Raw genomic sequence first — 18,366 nt, 5'->3', positions numbered from 1 at the left:
CACTATTGTGTTAGTTTATGAAGGCCAGATTGTAGGGCTTAGACATTGTTAGGACCAGCCATTTCTCTGTATGTTACGCAATAGTCTGCGAAAACGTGAACTGTTGAACTAATATTTAGAGCTATGCCATTATTACGTATAAAAATAAACGGACCTCTTACTCTACCTTGAGCGACACCAGACGTAACAAGTGTTGAACTGGATATGTTATCATTCAATTTATTCGCCTGACAACGATCCTTAAGAAATTCCCCAAGCCATCGTGTTGTTTCGCTGGGGTTCTACGTCTGTCTGCCATCGTGTGTTATGTTTGAAAAACAAAACGAAAACCGTCCGTGTAGGTTGAATGACTTGTGTGGTCCACAGCTGTTCAAGCTCGATGGCGCGCAGTACGTAATCGTGTCACGAGATGGCAGCTGGCCAATATTTTCTCACACACCACTTCGAGGCATCAAGTGTGCCAGAAGCTCTCCTGGATCATACAACTGTTGTGAGAGGGCGAAGTATTTGTGGCTCTGTCAAGGAGTGTCTCATAATCTCATCATGGTTTTTGTACGTCGAGAACCAGAAATTATGATTGTAAATTAATCACGAACAAATAGGGAGGCCTATGTGACACTGCTCAAACACGCTGCAAACCGTTCAATGTAACATCGCCTTTAGCGTCGCATATATTGACTTGAAAGAGGTAATACACGTAGTCACATAGGATGATAATGCACATGGGCTGTACACAACCAAGGAACAACCAGAGAGAAACACCATTAACAACATATTGTTGGCGCAGTACCACACAATACCAATCAGTAAAAACAGCACTTTGTTTTGGTCAAGTAAAGCTATGTGCAAAGAAGTTGTGTTCACTTTCATAATTTTTTCTCCCTAATACATGGCCACGATGTGGTCGCCCTTGAATTGCACTTAGAAACATATTTCAAATACTGTTTGATCCACACTGTTTTGAAACCTCAAAACTTATTGCAAAGTTATGTACATCAGAGGAGCTTAATTCAAGGTTAGTAGGAGCAGGTAGTTTGCTACTCGCGAAAAGGAAAAGAGCGTTGCCGTTGCTGTAAGAAAAAAAAAGAGATTTGAAGTATTAATAATGGAATTCGCTACAGCTTCAGGACTTGAAAAGAATCGACCATCAAGAATAAGCGATGAGGGAATAGACGATGCAGTTCTGATCGACCCCTTAGGAACCTGGATGGATTTTTCTCGTAAATGTCGGGAAGGCATTACTAAAGTAGTAGCTCTTAGCCTATTCCATTTTGGCTTCTAATTTACTTTTAAATGCAATAAATGGAGAAACATAGCCATAACCAGCCCTTTGCGATAGGTGGAGAGACGATAAAAGTTGTTAAGCAATAAGTCTACTTAGGACAGATAGTAACCGCAGAGCCGAACCACGAGAACGTAATAACTAGAAGAATAACGATGAAGTGGATCACATTCGGCAAGCATTCTCAAATCATGAATAGTAATCTGAGGACGACACACGAAACAATGGAAAGAGAAACGATAGGTGTAACCTTAAGAAAAAAGAAGAGACCAGAGTGGGGGAGGAAACAAACTGGCATTGAGAATATCATAGTTGATATCAAGAAAAAAAAATGGACATGGGCCGGGCAGGTAGGCAGGATAATCGCAGGTCACCGGGGTAAATGACTGGATTCTCCCCCAAAAACGCAAACACAAGGGAGGGACGATGACATGGGCCGGGCACGTAGGCAGGATAATCGCTGGTCATTAGGAGAAATGACTGGATTCCCAAAGAACGCAACTGCAAGGGAGGGACGATGACGAAGTTTTATCGTTCGGTGTCAGTTTTCTTGGCTAATGAATTTTTTTCCATTTTCTTTGTGTCGTCGGGCATCTTTGGCACCCAGCCCGCCGAGTACTGGTCCTCAAGACCTCTGCTGTGCTGGGGGGGGGGGGACCCTCCCTGCACGTTTTGCTATAGAGGAGATGGTGGTGGACGTGCCTAGTGGCATTGGTAGACCTGACATTGCAAGGAAGCGGCTCAACTCCTCAGTGACATCAGAAGCTGCCGATTCCGAGTCTGATGCTACGTCGGATGACTCGGATGCATTTCTATCTACTAAGCATCGACGGCCAAGAAGGAAGTCGGCGCCATCGTCCTCAAGTGAAGAGACTTTAATATACAACAGTCGTGACTACGACAGTTGCTTATGTGCCCGTCGACGTCATGGTAAGCCTGAACGCTATCTCTAAACAGAAGATTCATGAGTTTTCTAAAACCTTGTCCCTGGTCTAATTCAAGATGTTCGAGTGAATCCCAGGAAAAATATCATTGCCGCAGACACAACAGATGAGAGGATAGTGTAAACCCTGCTAGGTCTATCTCAGCTATGCAACGTCAACGTGCGGGCTTTTGTTTCACGGGGTACTAATGTAACAGCAAGGGTTATATCGGATGTAGACCTGGAGCTTTCAAACGACGTTTTGAAAAGTATGATAGTTTGCACGCCACCATGCAGAGTCATCAGCGCTTAAAGGCTTGGCTCTTCGAAGTGTGTGAAGATTCTTTTCGTGTGCGAAAAGTTACCTAGTCACATAAAGGCCGAACTAGTGCGGTACCCCGTCCGACCTTTCATACCAAAGCCTCTAAAATGCCCCAAATGTCTCAAACTTTGACACCTACAGAGTTTCTGCAAAAGCGCTATGGTCTGTGCTAAATTTGGCGCAAATCACAACGTAACACTTTGTAACAGAGCGACATCTCGGTGCCCTAACTGTAACGGCGAACACTTGGCAACGGATAAAGAATGTCCCAAACTAACAAAAAATGGAAGGTCTCGAAAGAGAAAGCTAAAAGGTAGCATCTCGAGAAAAGACGCCTAGCCATAGCACCCGTGAAGTAGCTGGCAATGGCACAACTGAAGATGCACCTGTACTCTCGAAGACTAGTACAGTCAGAGAGAAAGGAACCGACGAAGGGAGGTGCAATTTCAGTTTTTCGGCTACAACGTGGCCGGCGTCGCAATAAAAGCCGTCGGACACAACCTCTTTAAAGGTCACGCTTCATAATGTTTCGGAACCAGCATCTGCCGAGGCCATGTCTGTAGTAGAAAATACTGTAAGCAGGGCACCATAAACATCTCCAGCCAACGATGATGCCCAACTTGTAACCATGTTTCAGATGATTGTTAACTTCGTCAGACCTCTCATCGCGCGTTGTGAAACACCCGCAGCATTAGCCACACAACAGCTCTTGGAGGCTCTCGTTGCAGTTCTTGACAGTATTCACTAAAAAGAACACGAACACCTGTCGCAAGCCGCGTCCCCATGTGCTGCAATGAAACGTCAGGTCCCTACAACCGCGCCCTGCTAATCTCGTTCTTAGGTTTCTTGCAAAGAAGAATCCGCCGGATGTTATAGCTCTCCAAGAAACCAATGTGTGAAATGATGTGCTAAGACTTCCGGGATACGTGGGCATTCACAGAATTGCCCGATGCGTGGTAATGACGTGTGCATCTTTCCAGTGTGCAGACACCACGTATCCACGAAATGCTTTGAAAGCGTCATCGCACATGCAATCTGATGCTCATTTCGCAGTGATCGACGCAAGTGACCGCTGCGACGCCGACTTCGAATGTGTAGCAGTTGCTATTAGTCTCGGCAACACAACTACGACTGTGGCAAGCATATATTTTCAGCCAACGCGATCTTCGGACATCACATTGCTGAAGTGCCTGCTATCTCGGTGTGGCTCGTCATTTCTGCTGTGTGGAGATTTCAATGCCCATCATCTTCGTTGGTGTTGTCGCCCACAAGACCATCGTGGAGTGGAAATCAATGAGCTCATCATTAAACATGATCTGCAGACCCTTATAGACGGCTCATCCACATTTGTCGACAGAGGAAAGGAATAATCCACCATTTATCTTGCCATATCAATGAGAGATCTGCGTCTTACTTGGTCAAGCGAAGCTGACCTATGGTGTTCAGGTCATCTGCCCATTTGGCTAGTTGCAGACAATTCTCTTAGCAGCCAGAGTGCTGCCTACACAATGACAAATTGGGACTTCTGTGAGTTGATTGTGGGGGCGCAATTACACGATAACCTGTTCAAACTGGTTCCTGTTCAAACTGCAGCAAGCTACAGTACGACGACTGCGAAGCATTGACAAGTCAAACTTTGACCTGAAGCTCTTGAGACTACGTACTTGTCGACGTCGTGCTTACAAGAGGGCCCAGTGTTTCAAAAGAAGGTCTGATTGGACACTTTATAACCGCTTAGATGCACCCATTAGGCGGCTCACAAAACAACTTTGTCGAAGAAACTGGGCCGCATTCTGTAGCTCGATGCATATGGCGAGCTGTTTTGGGAGTGTATGGAGCATATTGAAGGCTCTCCTAATACCTGAGATCTGCAAGAACCCAACTACAGCATTGTTCATCACGGCTGGACGATCTCCGAAAATTCTGGCGGAAGATTTTGCCAATATTTTCACCTGTCCTATGTCAAAAGACAACGCCAGTCATCGTTCTGTACCAATTTTACATGAACCTGCATGCGAGATAGATGAGGCAGAGGAACAGTGATACTCTAACATTTTAGCTTTTGTGTTAAGTCAGAACTTTCATACATCATTTATTTATGTGCCATCATCAATGAATACGTGTAAAAAAAGATTAAGGAAATCATGGGCTCATTTGGAAAACTTGTTGCAATTAGACTGTGCTTCCCCCACATTGTGTGTGCCTGTAAAGTTGTATTTTTTTAAGAACACGTGAGTGAGTGATATAAAAATTTTATTCCTCAAGTGCGATGGTATTTTGCGGGAAGAAGCTACATGCACCCCAGACGGGAATGAAAGTTAATACAAGCAAACTTCCTTCATTAGCTCATTTGTTTCTGTTATAGAAGAGTTTGCAATGGTGAAAGAAAACTTGGCCTCTAAAAAAAGTGGCTGTGTCCCAGTAAAATTCTCGTTAGGTTCATTAGAGAAAAAAAAGTTTACAAAAGCTTGGACGATAGAGTACGGAAAACTGTACCGATACCTATCGGAGGACTCTCATCAAGAAAAAAAAAATTGAGCTCATGTGAGAAAAAACTTGTGCCCTGCAAGCATTCCCAAAATGTAGCGAAGGCGATATACCTGCGCGTAGGTTGCGTCGAATTGTGCGAATGGAGTGCACTAGTGTATTCAAAGGCATGGGAGAATAGCTTGTGTATCGATTGTTACGCTGATGTATAAATCGCTGCAGTGTATTTCACACGTGTGTGAGTCTTGATGGATACGACAAGTACATTGCCACAAAAAATACGTTTTCCAGATAGAAATACCAGATGATGCGTTAGCAAGTCTTTTTAATTCTGTTTTTTTTTGTGGCCAGTACTTCTAATTAGGCACCACGTTATCCGCTTTTTGCAGGGTGGTTGTTCATTTTTCAGCGCTTTTTCATAGTGTATTTCCATGAGCAGCGAACTGAGCAGCACAAGATCAGTTTCGCTTCACATCAAGGTTGCAGAGCATAACGTTGAGAAAAAAGAAAAGGATAATTGGTAGCTCGGCTTGTCAACAATAGCATAAAGATTTGCTTTTCTTACCGAAACAAAGAAAGTTGCGTACACTTAGTGCAAGCGGTATAGACCATTGGTGACATCCGGTTTCTTCCACCAATGTGCCTATAGACCCTTTCACTGTATACAAACACAGCCCCTCGGTAAAATTTGGTTTCGCCAACGATGCACCAAAATGACATCGGTGGGAAAGAAGAGCCTTAGAAAATATCCCGTTGATTTTCTACACTGTTGTTCTCTTATTTGGCAAAATGTATTGAAATAAATGTTCTTTTGAGTTACATACCTAGTATAAAAGATTCCCTTGCACTTTCCGCACGTTCCTTTTATTGGAAAAACTGAGGGGATACATTTATTACAATAAAATAAACTTAAGAGCATGCTTCCGGTTTTAACATTAGGAGCTGTTTAAATGAGGGGACCGTAAGTTTTCTGAGGTACAACGTTCGTGACCGTGAAACCGTCTATAACAACGGTGGGCAAAAAGAGCTTTAAAACATCACCCATTCCTTTTCGACACATTTATTCCCTTATGTGGCAAAATATAACAAAATATGTTCTCTTGAGCTACATAAAAATTATGAGCGATTCTCTTAAACTTTGTGTACGTTCCTTTTATTCGAAAAACTAACACGAAAAACTAACATTTCTTACATTGAAAAGGAACTTGAAAATGTGTTTTCAGTTTCAACGTCAGAAGCTGGTAATTGAGGTGACCGAAAGTTTATTGAGGTACAACAGTTGTGACAGTGAAACCATGTATTAGTGCCGTCCCCCCAACCAGCGACTCACGTACCATTCATCTGTGTTACATTCGTGGCAAGTGGATTCCGTTGCAACCGTAGGTACTTTTTTTGTTTCTAACAGAACTACTATGTGAAATATTGATAAAAACTTTGTCTTCCTACTTGAAACATTATGTTTGACAGAGATTCATGTTGATATATTAGTGGCAATAGTGTGGCAAGTCAAAGTTTTTCACCGAAAACCAGCGGCCCCAATATGTGTCTGTAGAGAGAAACCACGCATCTAAAATACCTATCATGTACCTCGCATCACAGTAATATTTAAAAACGTAATTCCTCACAGCTTATATCGTCAGTAGAGTCTGTGGTGAGTTCTTGGGGTCGAACGTGGCACTCGTGAGTCTTGTTCATAAGTAGGGACGGCGTACTGGTCTCCCATAGTTGAGTACGAAGTACTCAAAATTGTTAAACATTTATTCGAAACACCATATATGCAAATTTCTCGAAGTGGGGGAGTTAGAGGGTGAGATTACATTTATTGCTGGATTTCAAACGACTATAGTGCCTCAAGAAAGAGGTCTCTTTCAATGCGTGCTTAGTTTTATGGTAGTGTTGCTGAAATACCCTTCTCTACAGGCTTCGCCCCTCCCGAGTCCTTTTGCTCACTTATTCCGGGTATTGATGCCCCCCCCCCCCCCCCACAATTTATTTTAAGAAGCACTTGATTTTAACTTTAATTCTTATAGGTATTGTGTATGCGCAGAAGCAATAGATTCACGAATTAAGTGACCTTGGCGTTCAGGAAATTTATTAACGTACAAAGTTGGGCGAGTTGGCACTGCAACACGGCGCTGTTGCTTGCACTTGCGTAGATGGTGCTGCAACACGTGCAGTGCGGGTGTCGTCCGTGTAGAGCGTGTGAGCAGTCGGTCGTCGCTCTGCGGGGCGACAATTAGGGCGCGTTAAGTTTAGCAGTGACTGAGGACATATGAATAAGTTACAAGGTCATAGGGCGTGCTTATTTATTACATGCGCATATTTCAAAAATCAGACGAGTTGCACGCAGTTCAAAATACTCGTCATCGAATTTCAAGGGCAAAATCACAAGTGGCCGTGCAACACACGCATTAAGCGTGCCTGTTCTGCTAAGTCACAGGAGAACTGCCCGTCACTATACTCTGTTCAGGAATTCCCTTTAGCTACAGTAAACTAGAACCAACATCCCGGTGGTGCAAACAGAACAGGTTTCCAATGCAGCGGCTGAGGCTGAGTACGTCTCCTCGCTGCAAGGATCGCCCTTGCACCTTTCCCAGTGATCCGCTTTTTTTCTTGTTTTTGTTTTCTGCAGAGAGGAGGGAGGTGTTCATTGCTGGAGTGGTGGGACGGCGTGAGTAAGAGTCTTTTCCGATGAGTCGGCGTCTCCCTCGCGTTTTGAATTACGGCAGCCACGCTGAATTAGACGCCGTTATACTGATCAAAACGAAAAAAAATCATGAAAATTTCTATTTCACTACAGACGCCGCAGGGACGCTGCCGAAGATGCACGTCCCAATCCGAAATCGAAAAAAAAAAAACGCGCCTCCTTGACTCTTAATTTAGTAGTGTCTGTCACCATGGCACTGTGTAGCCGGAACGGATCTCCGGCATACTAACTCGCGAATTTTTAGGAGCGAAGCTCCCAATGCCGTGGCAAGCCATCCTAATGGCAGGCTGCGTCTGCATAGTGGACGCTCCACTAAAACTGTTTTCTACAGACGCGATGAAACGCGCACGAGTACATGCAGCAGCAGCGAAGAGAGCATTGACGTCCCTAGGGAAGGATGCAGTAGCGTCACCTGGATTTTTTCTGCGCGTAATGGCACTGCTGAACCCTGCTGTTTGTACCTACAGGACCCTAAGCCAATAGGAAGGGCGCTTAGCCCCTTCACATGTATTCATCTCCGCCATGTCGTCTGCTCACTGAATTGTAGTTATTATGGCTTGGTAATGAACCTAAAATTGCAGTAAAGCTAACAAACAAGCAACTAAAGCGCAGATTTGAAGAATCGCGAGTTTTTTTGCTCTGCCGAAGGTCGGTAGAATCTCATGTTGGTGAATAACCTCACTTTGTGGCTATTTCTCTCCGACGCTGTTCGTGGTTCTCGTATGACTGCTTCTTCGAGGAGTTCCTTCGAATCTCCCGCTGCAACAAGCATTTTATCTATTTTTTTGTTTCCATCAAATGAGGATCCGACGTGCATGGAATGCTGTGTGAGGTCGCATGTCCACCATTTGGAGATGCAGTGTTCTTGGTCTGGTGACGCAGTCCGAACACTGCCTCGGTGCGTTAGGCTTAGCAGGTGTGGCTAAGCAAGCAGCATATCTCGCTAATATAGACAAAACGTACCTGATGCTTTATACCCAGAGTGAGATGAAACAGATCGATAGCTGATTTACATTTGCTTTACAACTGTCAGCGCAGTGGTCATGTAGCGAGAGCAAGTCCAGATCGAACCGGGTCGTCACTTCTGCATGGGTGCTGCCACGTTGATTTGCAAACAGAGTTAACGGTGGCAACCAACATAAATAATAAAATTTGCACACAATAAATGCGACGAAGAATTAACATATCACGTAGTGAGTGAGTAACAACTTTATTAGTCGAAGGGGTGAGGGGTAAGGGAGGCTAAGCCACGAAGGCTGCCAGGCTGTGCTTCTCGATGACTTCTTCCGCTCGTTTCAGGACCCGTGTCTGGATGTCTATGTCGTTGCTGGAGAGAAGGGCCTCCCATTGTCCCTCGGTGGGGGGTGAGCAAAGGAGGTCGGCGGGCGGGGGATCCTCCGGGCAGCCCCAGAGGATGTGGTTCAACGAGGCAACGTTGCCGCACAGGCAGCAGCGTGGATCGATGGCACCTGGGTGCATGTATGAAAACACGAGGGGGCACGGGAAGGTGCGGGTCTGTAGGCGACGCCAGGCGATCTCGGACCGCTTGGGAAGGCTGCTGTGAGGATGTGAATAGAAATATCGCTCGAGGCGATAGTGCTGAGTGATGTCGTGGTAGGTGACCAGGGGCTCCGGCACCAGGGCGTCCGACTCTGAGTGGCCCACCGCTCGGTCGACGAATCCTCGAGCGCGTTGGTGAGCTGTCTCGTTGCCGGGGTGACCCGAGTGGGCGGGGACCCAGATCAGTTCTATGCGGCACTGCTCATCTTGCTGCAGTAGGGGCCGAAGTAGCCGTAAGGTGGTAGGCGAGACGAGACCTCGCGCGAAATTCGAGATGGCTTGTTTCGAGTCGCTGATTATGACGCTTGCGTCAGCCGAGGTCGCGGCCAAAGCAATGGCCACTTCCTCCGCCTCGACGGCGTAAGGCGTTCTGACGGTGCCAGCCGTGATGGTCGGCCCCAAAGGAGCTGAGGAGGGCGACACGGAAACGACTACGAAGGCGTCCCTGCGTGCATTGTATCGGGCCGCATCTACGTAGGCGACGGCCGGGTGGTCGGCGTACTTTGCGTGAAGCATGGCGGCACGGGCTTGGCGGCGAGCGTCGTGGTGGCCCGCCAGCATATTCTTAGGTAGCGGCTTGATGTAGAACGCCGCTCGAATAGCATGGGGTAATGAGACCAGATCCGGAGGGTGGGAGGAGGTGTCGTGGCCGATGGAGGAAAGGATGTGGCGACCGGTCGGCGAACGGTAAAGGCGTTGCACTTGAGCGGAGCGGTGAGCCTCAATCAACTCGTCGAGCGTGTTGTGTACACCCAAACGGAGAAGACGATCGGTGGACGTGTTGGGGGGAAGGCCGAGGGCAGTCTTGTATGCCCGGCGGATGAGGACGTCAATTTTATCGCGTTCCGATTTTAGGAGACGTGTATAAGGAAGGCCGTACGTGAGGCGGGAAACGACGAAAGCGTCGACAAGGCGAAGTAGATCGTGTTCTCGCATGCCCTCACGCCGCGCACGGACACGGGCGAGCATACGTGCGGTCTGCTGCACCGAGAGCGAGAGCTTGTCTATGGTGTGTGTATTATGGCGGTTGGACTGTAGGATCAGCCCGAGCACGCGGAGATGCGAAACGACGGGGACAGGAGTAGAGTTGGCATGAACCGTGATGGTGGGGTGGGGAGTTTTGTAGCGACGCCGGTCGGGAGGCCGCATGAGAAGAAGGGCCGATTTGGCCGCTGAGCAAGTAAGACCGGCCGCGTGCACGTGGGACGTGACGACGTCGGTTGCGCGTTGCAACGTCTGCTCGATATGGCCGTCAGAGCCCGACGTGACCCAGAGAGCAATATCGTCCGCGTACAGGGTGTGTTTAAGACCGGGGATACGGTCCAGCTTGCCAGGAAGCGAGCGGAGGACAAGATTGAATAGAAAAGGCGACAAGACGGCGCCCTGAGGGGTGCCACGAGGGCCAAGCTCGTACGTGGGAGACGGGAGGTCCCCTATGATGATTTCGGCCGTGCGGGCGGTGAGGAACGCGCGAATGTAGTTGTAGGTGCGGGTGCCGGGATTGAGGGCTGCGAGTTCGGCAAGGATAGCCGAATGGGAGACGTGGTCGAACGCCTTGTGAAGGTCCAGGCTAAGGAGAGCCTTTGTGTCTGAAAATGTGGGTGGGTCGAGGAGATCATGGTGGAGTTGTAAGAGGACATCTTGCGTGGATAGGTGGGGGCGGAAAATATCACGTATGGATGTGGCGTTAAACGCGATGAAGAAACACCGATTCTAACCAACCGTGTCAATTGTAGGGCACTTGTATGTGAGAGTACGTTTCTTTGAGCAAGCGTGTGACTTTCTTACACACCGTAGCTTTGGTAGTGCATTTTCAATGGAGGCGGAAACGTTGCAGGCCCGTGTGCTCAGATTTGGGTGCACGTTAAAGAACCCCAGGTGGTTGAAATTTCTGGAGCCCTCCACTACGGCGTCTCTCATAATCATATGGTGGTTTTGGGATGTTAAACCCCCACATATCAATCAATCGTGAAAAGCTGTAAGTAATCTCACTTGTGCCCGAACATCACCTTACCTCCGAACATTGGACTTTTTCGTTTCTTTTGAATGGTGCACAAGAAGGCCATCACAAATTTTTTGTATTTGTCTAGCAAGCAAGAAACTCATTGGGAGCAACTTCGGTGGCTCTTCTTACAGACAAACGAAATAGTTTTTCACTGCGCCTCTTTGTAGTTTAAGAAACAAACAGGTTCATGATCAAATAATATTGGTCGTGAAACTTGGAACAAAATGGGTCAAAAACTTATTGCCACGGGAATCAAGGCTCGCCGACAATTGAAGCGCTACTAGAAGAGAAGGAGAATTATCCAAAAAAATTGGCAGGTGCTACGTACAGTGGGGATCAATTATATGCGAAGCACGGATGAGAAATGTTGATGTCACTTTAAAATTAGCGAACCGTTACGGTGCGGACGTAAACTAAGCCGTATATACTTGACTTCCATATCATGATTATCAAGTTTGGACGTGTCATTTAGGTTTGTCGTCCATTCACGTCACGTAATACCAAATTTGGTATTTGTGAGGTTAGCGACATGGCCGCGGGCGCATCATGAGCGTAGTAAGTTGTCATTATGTTACATGACGCGCGTGTCATAATTATCATATTTGCACAACTCTCATGCCTTCGTCACCTATTTACGTGACGTAATACAAAATTTGGCATATGTGAAGCTAGCGAAACGACTGCGAGCGCATCATGAGTTTGGCAAGTAGTCATATTGTTACACAACACGCATGTCATGGTTATCGTGTTTGGACATGTCAGTTATCTTCGTCTTTCCTTCGTGTCACGTGATATCGAATTTGGTATATGTGAAGTTAGCGAAACGGCCGCCAGCGCATCATGAGCTTGGTATGTAGTAATGTCATTACATGACACGCATCTGATGATTATCATGTTTGCACCAGTCAGTTATATTCGTCATCTATTCACGTCTCGTAATGCCAAATTTTGTATATGTGAAGCTAGCAAAACGGCCGCAGGCTCAACATGTGCATGGCATGTAGTCATGTTGTTACATGACACCCATTTCATGATTATGATGTTTGCACCAGTCGTATACGTTTGCTATCCATTCGTGACGCGTAATACCAAATTTGGTATATGTGAAGCTAATGAGACGACCGCAAGCGCATGATGAGTGTGACGTGTAGTCATGACTCATGACTTTTATAACATACATGTCATGATTCACATGTTAGGATCTGTCTCTTGTGTTCACCATGCAGTAATGTCATACCATACCAGTTTTGCAACTTGTCTTGTGAACGAAACCACCGCAAGAGCAGCGAGACCATGAAATGTATATCATGACATTCAAAACATAGATGTCATGATTTTCCAGTTATGAATTGTCAGTCTTGCTTGTCATACTGTCATAATACGACATACCAATTTTGGTATTGATACCAATACCGAAACGGCCAGGAGAGCTAAAGTCGTAGGCGGCTAGATAGATAGATAGATTGATATATAGAGATAGATAGATAGATAAATAGATGAATATATATATATATATATATATATATATATATATATATATATATATATATATATATATATATATATATATATATATATATATATATATATATATATATATATATAAATAGATAGATACATAGATAGGTAGATAGATAGATACGCTCAATGTCGCCGAAGTTCTCTAAGAAATGCTAAGAAAAAATCAACATATTTTTTTTCAAATAGTCTTAACTTTCTATATATTAAAGTGAAGTATCAATTTACCTAACGATTTATCTGACTTTTGGATAACTGGGTTGATTTACTCAATTTTCGGTCGAGTGCATAAATTGTTCAAGTATCCAGGCGTTTTGCAATTAGGGCTTGTGTTTAATATGGCGCATAGCTGGTTCAACGAGGCATATCACTAACTTTTGCGTGGTAGTTTCGTGTACCTTACATAGTTTACTTGCTTGTGTGCTCTTCACTGGCGTAAGAATTCAGAGCTTAACCAAAGCTCACAGAATGTGTTGATAGCCGCTCCTGTGACTGCCGACTGCCTTCACTGGGGGAAGGCCGGTGGGTCTTCGCCTTTGGCGACGGTGAATACGACACGCTAAGCAACGGATGCTCTCTGTGATTGCCAAAGCAATATTATCAAGGCTGCCATCTCACTGCAGTGGTTTTCTATGATCGGGCAACGGGAGTTTTAGAACTGTTATGCTATTGTGCTTGTGTAGAGCTGTGTCACGATTTCATCTGCAAAGTTTTTGGTGTATATTGCAAGTGAACTATTTGGATAATAAGACAACCTTCATTCCCTTATCTTTCATGTTGGCTCTCCTTTTCTTTCGCGCACGCTATTAGCACATGATAAAACGCAATATAATCACGTATGTATGACGGCACATAAAATGTCAGCAATTACGAAATATTTAGGATCACTGCCAGTTGGGCGTGTTGGTAAAGGTTCATGAATGACCTTTTCCAACACGTAAGAAAGGAAGTCGGAATGACGTACATGCGTGTGATGTATTTATTATTGTTCGCTTCGAAATAAAATTTTCAGTTGCTAGTAAGCGCTTGTCTGTGTCCTCTCTGAGTGTGTGTATTTTTGCGCTTGCTTCATCATGAATCACGAAATATTTGAATATTACTTCACGTTGGGCAAATGCGTGACGCTGATACTGCGTCTGGTTGCGATGTCGTGATTTATTTATTTTTTTGTTTTCTGTTAGTTGTTTTCCTCGTACGTTGATGGCGACGGTTTCGACGAGCAGCCAACTACTGATCCTTGAAACTTACGGTACTTGTTTACATATATCTTGATAGATAAGCACCAACCATCACACGCAAACATTAAACCGCCTACTCGTGTATATTGAAATGCTTTTTTTTTCTTCAGACCACGTGTTGCTTTGGCGCACGTTGATTCAAACTTAGCCATCTCCAAGTAAGGTGTCGTTCAAGTATTTCACCATGGTTTATGCGCGAATGGCGCGAACAGTTTCAAATTCGCCCTTGAAATTGAAAGGTGGGTATCTCGGACTACACAACATTTTGGTGAGATCTGAAAAAGGTCATTGCTGCTAATTATCAAGGACTACAGTTTACCAATATAAACAGCTGTACTCACGCTATAGAGGAAAAAGGTAATCGATGGGCTTTTCCTGATTAGGCACGTCAACGTCATTTACGCCGCGGGAAATTCAAGCTCAATTCTTAATCCTTATTCCGGTACAAAACTGCCCATTGATCGAATTCTAGCATTCACTTACATTCTTGACCGTGTAAAGAAATATTTAGAGGTGAGCTTCCCGTTACGTACCTCTCATGCTTCAATAATCTCTGGTTAATGCAACGGCACGTCTGTGCCAAGTGACCACAGCTGAAAGGGTCTCTTTTTGCTACACTTGTTCGGCAATCAGTAAGTTTGTTAGTGTACATAGAACAGCAATGTGAGAGAACCAGAGCACCTGCTTCTTGCAATTAAAAGTGATCATCAGCCGGTGAGATGGAGACGGCAGCAAACCATTACTAAATCAGCGCCGGCAGCTCTGAAGTGAGAAGCCCGTTAATCAGGACATGAGTACTGCGCAATCACCCCACAGACTTGCAGAACAGCTGGCACCCAACCTAATAGCCAGGTACGTCTTTTTTTTTTTTTGAAGAAAGCCTTGTTATGTAGAAATGCCTCTATCCAACTTGCGTGGGACGCGCTCTCACCAACATCTGTCATCGTAACTTCATATTACCACGCCCGGACTGCTTTTACTTGAACTGCAAACGCAACTTTGGCTCTAACTTCAACGAATAGCGGCAGAGATGATTGAGCTCGTAACATCACTAGCCCACAATTTTCTAACTCTCACAATGCTTACGTGTTTTTTGAAAAGCTGATATAAATTTTCTTTCGATGTCAAATGTAGAGAAGTAGGTTTACTTTCTATGTTAGTTAAAGACTATACTTGTGCACTGAGAAGTGAATAATTGTATCGATTTTTTCTTGTGAGCTATGTGAGTTCTAAGAAAATTCTACTCATCGAAGAAGGCGGTGCTCAACTTCGAGAATGTATAAGAATTGACCGGAAAATTATAGGCTAACATCGTACGATGACTGTGAGGTGTGGGCATACCCTCTCCTCTAGCTCCAATTTTTACGCTTCCCCATTCTTTTCACCTTAGCAAAGTGGCATACCGGTGCTTCTAGGCTGGTTACCATCCCTAGTTTTTCTCTTTTGTTTATTTTTTTCTTCATACGTTTTATAAGCTAGAAGAATGTACTTAGTTGATATTAATCTTAACAGTGACTTTTGTGCACCTCTCCCACCCTTCGATAGGATCAAGACTACAATTCAAATGTGCAGTGAGAAGCATTTCTTAGCAAACTGCAGGAACATCGAGTGTTTTTATACATCTATATTCATCTGTCCAATAACCTGCGTTTGATGCTCTCGTCATCGCTTTTTTGTTTTACCATACCAAATTTTGTGTGGGAGGGCAAGAAAATTTCAGGAACAATACTGCCTGGTTGTTACATGATTATAAAGGGAAAATCATGTCGCGTACGTCATCAAACCTTTTCCTTCAGACACGTGGTGGTTTTCGCTGTCTCTTCAATACACCCCAACGAACAGGAGACCAGTACGAAGACTGGTTGCGCGGACTTTGACCGGCCTTTGACCAACCATTTGAACAAATATAGGTTCTGTCGCATTGCACCAGCCTCTACTTCTCCGATAGTTAATCCATCGCGTAAATGCGTGCTCTGACTACTGTCGAGAAATGTGCGGACAGCAAAGGTAATACTTGGAAGAGGTAAAGCTTTACTTTGATATCAAATATAGCGTTTAGAAATTTAAATTTTACTGTCATTTCTCAATGGTAAAAGCATCTGAGAAAAGCGCAATATGCTACACGGTGGAAAATATGAAAATCTTCCCGAAACAGCGTTCACAGCTGGCACGAAATATCGCGAGAGGATTCATTTCATGCAATGCTGTATCGAGTGGAAGAATTTCGCGTAACTGGGACGGCTTGTTTTTTCCCACAGTAGAGTGTAAAGTACTCAAAGTTTTCGAACACTTTCTCTGTATGCACAATTTTTCTTCTGTACTGCGCTTTAACCACGTGATAAAGACGCGCAAATATCATCATATCAACTTCTAAACAGTTTTATATGGAACGCTTCAAAACAATTTTACGTGGAAATATCTCTAATTCGGTTATGAAATGAACTATGTTTTCCCTTATTTATTATAAGAATTTCACTTTAGGTGCCATAAGCATATACAAAGCCGTTTCTCCTACAGTGTTCCACCTTTAAACCCTACTTACGCAGAAAAAAAAACGCATAAAAATGAATCAGTTACTTTTTAGCCGTCGAGCATTACTTTTTTTATTTCGTAATACTTATGGTCTCCTGCATTATTCGCCCCATTTGACACACCTGCATCCTCTGTCGTTTTTTCTACTTCCCCCCATCTCACTCACTGGGCGTCTTTTTCTCTTCTACATTGGTTGTTGCCAGATAGCGAGTATTGCATGCCCACAAGGAAGGCAGTTATGGCCTTCACGAAGAAATGCCTACTTGCCGAAACGTAGGATTCAGCGAGAATCCCTTTTGAAAGATTTCTAATCTTTTTAAGCCTCCACCTTCAACAAAACACCTCGAGTTTGCATTTATGTAGGAGTATGTCTTGTCATGACACGTCATATTAAGGTGACTTGAACGTGTAGTGACATAACTACAAAGTAGCATTACGACAGAAATGTATTTTCAGGAGTACACGGTAAAATGATGCCAAATGCTTGCACTTCCACGTAGATATTCTTTTGATGTATTGCCAGCTCCTCGTTGTTATTCAGTGACACTTTGAAAACAAAACTACCCGCGAAGTAAACTAAACAGTCATTTAATAAACTTGTTTTCACAATGAGAAAGTTCCGTTCGTGTCAAACGTATCTCCATTGGCGAGGCAAGAAATGGTGACTGGGTACTATTCAAACATACTCTGCGCCTGAAATTTTCGGAGTCTACATGTGGGTGTCTATACACACAAGTAGAACCTAACAAATAAGATAGATAAAAGACAGTTGAATTCTCCCTGTCCCACTATCCCTTGAAATCATTTCTCACTACTGTCCCCCTTGGATCGTTGCAACATGAAACAAGAGAGAGAAACAGTATAATAAAGGTAGAGAGGGTAACCAGATTAAGTACAGTTTGCTACCTTACCCGGGGGGAGATGGAAATAAGGAAGTAAAAGGAAAAAGAGAGAGGAAGCGAGAGAGGAAGAGAGGAATATTGTACACACCGCACATGCTTTGAAAGGTTTTGCAGGTAGTCATTGAGAGATGTTGCCCTCATGAACTGTAGAAGGACTTGTGCGTCTTTCAGGGCTGATTCAGTTCAAGACCACGCACACAAGATCTCCTCCTGAGCAAAGGGACAAACATCAAGTCACCTCAAGACACACTGGAGAGTCCGGTGATCCTGTTTAATATTAGAACAGTGCACGGGGCATGGTCCAGAGTTTGTACGCAATTGCAGTTATCACAGTTGGGAGAGTGAGCCATACCGATGCGATAACTGAATGACTTGGTAATGGCTACGCCAACCCACAACCAACACAGCATTGTAGCGTCCCGTCTCGAAGTCTTTGATGGCAGTTTTAGATGGAGTAGTGATCTCAGGCTACGCAGGCATCACGTGGAGTTCAATAGAAAATTCCAGTGCGTAAGTGTGGCATTATATGCGACGTGGCGAAGTTATATTGCAGCGTCAATCCTTGTCAGAGATATCAGCAGTGTGGGCGCTCCGTCGGGGGCACATTGGGCAGCGTTGTCGGCGAGGTGGTTACCACTGATCTCACAGTCACCAAGTAGTCATTCAAAGACTAAATGATAGCCTTGGTTAGTGGTGCGATGACTCATTTGATTGATTTGGGGCACCAACTGATGGTAGTTCCCGCTTCATAAACTTTGCACGCATTGCGCCCTCATCGCGCTATTCCGCTCTTCTAATCATGTGACTGCAACTCAAAACGGCTCGCCAACATGCTTACTAACGAGCACATGTTGAACCATGCTTTTATCTTTCACCGATCTGTTATAAATG

The sequence above is a fragment of the Rhipicephalus microplus genome, unplaced genomic scaffold (genome assembly GCF_043290135.1).
Source record: "Rhipicephalus microplus isolate Deutch F79 unplaced genomic scaffold, USDA_Rmic scaffold_17, whole genome shotgun sequence".
NCBI lineage: Eukaryota > Metazoa > Arthropoda > Arachnida > Ixodida > Ixodidae > Rhipicephalus > Rhipicephalus microplus.
This window is presented reverse-complemented; position numbering follows the sequence as displayed.